The sequence below is a fragment of the Apis dorsata genome, unplaced genomic scaffold (assembly GCF_000469605.1).
Source record: "Apis dorsata unplaced genomic scaffold, Apis dorsata 1.3 scaffold_52, whole genome shotgun sequence".
NCBI lineage: Eukaryota > Metazoa > Arthropoda > Insecta > Hymenoptera > Apidae > Apis > Apis dorsata.
In genome coordinates this window covers 2,041,142-2,044,116 of record NW_006263353.1, presented here as the reverse complement: position 1 = coordinate 2,044,116, position 2,975 = coordinate 2,041,142, and the positions used below count along the sequence as shown (strand labels likewise).

The window sequence follows — 2,975 nt, the reverse complement described above, 5'->3', positions numbered from 1 at the left end:
TTTATCTATATATTATATTAAATATTTAATATTCAAAATAAAACCGTATTTCTTTTACAAGACTAAGTATATACAATACAGTATTCTTATACAATTAATATATTATAATTATTATTATTAAATTTATTTTATAAGAAAATTTAATTAATACAGTTAATAAATTTAGAAATTTTCAAAGATATTTTATTTTAAGGAAGGGAATTATTTATTTTATTTTAATCTTTTTTTCGAATTTTTTTAATGTGCATTTTTAAATATACTAAAATATCAATCATCAAAAACTGATTTTATAATTTATTTTCTAGCTTCTAATGAAAAGAAACACAAGTATCCCTTTTAATTCAAACTCCTAACAGTCTGGCACTTGTATTGCTTCAAGCCTTCCGTTGAACCACACATGCATACATATCGATATATAACACGAAAACTAATTGTATCACACACATTTGATACTCTATTCGGCTGTATATATGGAAAATTTGTTTCGAATTTGTTCATAGTCGATCTAGAAATCCTTTTCTTATATATTCAACGATTTCAATGTTTATCAATATCATATAGTATATAATATAATAATATATAACAATGTATTTTATCTAATCGAAGTTATATTAAAAATGATTGTAAAACTATGATATATATATATAATATGAATTTTGTTATAGTTTTGTTATAATTTTTTATTCAAAATTTAATATTTTTTCGAACCTTATAATTAAATATCATATATTACAATTATAAAATTCAAAATGACCTTCATATTTTGATAAGAAATAAAAAAACAAAATTAATTACTATATTTTACACTTAAATGACTCAGTATGAAATTATGAAAATATTTTTTTGATAAAAAACTTTATTATTTATAAGATAATATATGTATAATGATAAAATGTAATGAATGAAAAAATATACAAAAACATTTTCAATTTTCTATAGATAAATAAAAAAAATTTTTTATATATTTTTTTTAAATCAAATTTTTATTTTTATTGAAAATAATCTATTAAAATAGATTTAAATTTTAAAAAAATTTTTAATTATTATTTTGAATTAATATTGTCGTTTTATTATAAATTAAAAATTTGAGGAACAAATAGAAAAAAACGTCCCGCTCAGGTCATAATAGTTTGATGCACGTGCATTCGAAAAGAATTCCGACGAGTTTGAAGGTTCCCGAAACATTCGTGGAACATTACATCAGTTTTTATTGATCTTACACCGACAACCATAACCCTGTTATTCCGTGTAACGGGAATGTAACTTCTATTTAAAAAAATTTACTAAGAGATAACATCATATCAATCCCTTTGCGTGACACGATAATTATTATTAAAAAAGTTCTGTTTCTTTCAACATCAATCATTCAACATTTAAAACCAAACTCAATACAATATATATACGAAATATTGTAGAAAAATCTATGAAATATCAAAACTGATTGATATGGATTATGAAATTTATCAATTTTTTATTATTATGATTAATGATAATCATTAATATACTTGTCATTAATTTTTTATTTTTTTAAATTTATCAAGTTTTTATCATTACTATTTTTATATAATTTATAATATATCAGTATGAATAAACATTAATAAATATTATTAGACAATTTAGTTTAAATTTTATTTTAATTTTAATATTTCTTTTAAATAAACAATCTATATTTTAATATAATAAATATGGAAATTTTATCATTTGTATTTTTTAATTTATAATACTTTATTTTATTCAAGTTATTATATTCTCTTAAAATTTCAAAATTTGTATAGATAATATTTGTAAACCTATGATTAAAAGATCTCTGTTCTCAGGTATCAGATTGTATGTTTACCATCGACACGCTATCGACCCTACATAGGTACCTGTCAGAAATGGTAACTAAACGTATATTCGAATCACGTTGGGGATGTGTTATCGATCCGTTTGCAGGTCGATTGTTGTGATAAGGGACGAGGAGTATTTTGTAATATTATATCACCCAACACGATCGCTTGATAACATATTCAACTCGAAAATCTAGTTTATAATTAATTAACAACGAACATTTATCGCTATCTTTTGTAAATTATTAATTACGATCGTGAACAGAAGCTTCAAAATGAAAGTTAAATGAACTTGAAACGATATTTTATAATGAAAATAAAAGATATAAATAAAGATATAATAAAGCTCAATCAGCTGTACTATTAATAAAAAATCATGATTATTTATATAATTACATATAAGTTAATATTACATGTCAATTATTATTGAATATTAATTGTTATATACTATAATTATTATAATTATTAAAATTGCAATTCAGAGGTATAATATAATAATTATGCATATGAAAAATAGTATTATTTTCAATATAATCTTTAAATAATCAATTAGATGAAAAAATTTCTTGATATAGTTATAGTTTTAAAGAAAATAATTTATATTTTTATCACGCCTGCTGATAGAACTGAAACATGGACTAAATAATAGCGCATAATTTGAAAATAAGAAAATACTAAAAAAAAAGTAAGAAAAAATGAGTAAGAAAAATTTTTAATAAAAAATAAATAATATATAGCTAGTATTGGAATAGGCTAGTATTAAAATATAAATGATTAATATCATATAATTATTAAGATACATGCTTGGATAAAAAATTAATCTTATATTCTGATATTCGATAGTTTTTATATATAAAATACTTACTAAAATTATTATTAAAAATATATAAATAATTTTAAAATAAATATTTGAATAAATTATATAAATTAAGTTCAACAAATATCATAAATTTGATTTTTATAAAAGATTATATATAATATGAAAAAATAAAATTAATATAATATTTATAGGGTGCGCTAACCGATGATGGAAGAAAAGGCCAGTTTCCACTAGCGTGAATGTAGCGGCGTGGCGGGCGAAAAAATCAATAGACCACGTGGGTCGCCGACCGGGTTTTCCGAACCCAGTTTTCATCCTACGTTCTT

The 2,975-nt window shown here is 21.0% G+C and overlaps 1 protein-coding gene across 4 annotated transcripts in view; it reads right to left on the bottom strand.

Moving 5' to 3' along the window:
* LOC102673583 (Y+L amino acid transporter 2) overlaps positions 1-2,975 on the bottom strand; it is a 30,147-nt gene that overhangs the window by 25,726 nt on the left and 1,446 nt on the right. The gene's annotated exons all lie outside the window — the stretch shown is intronic.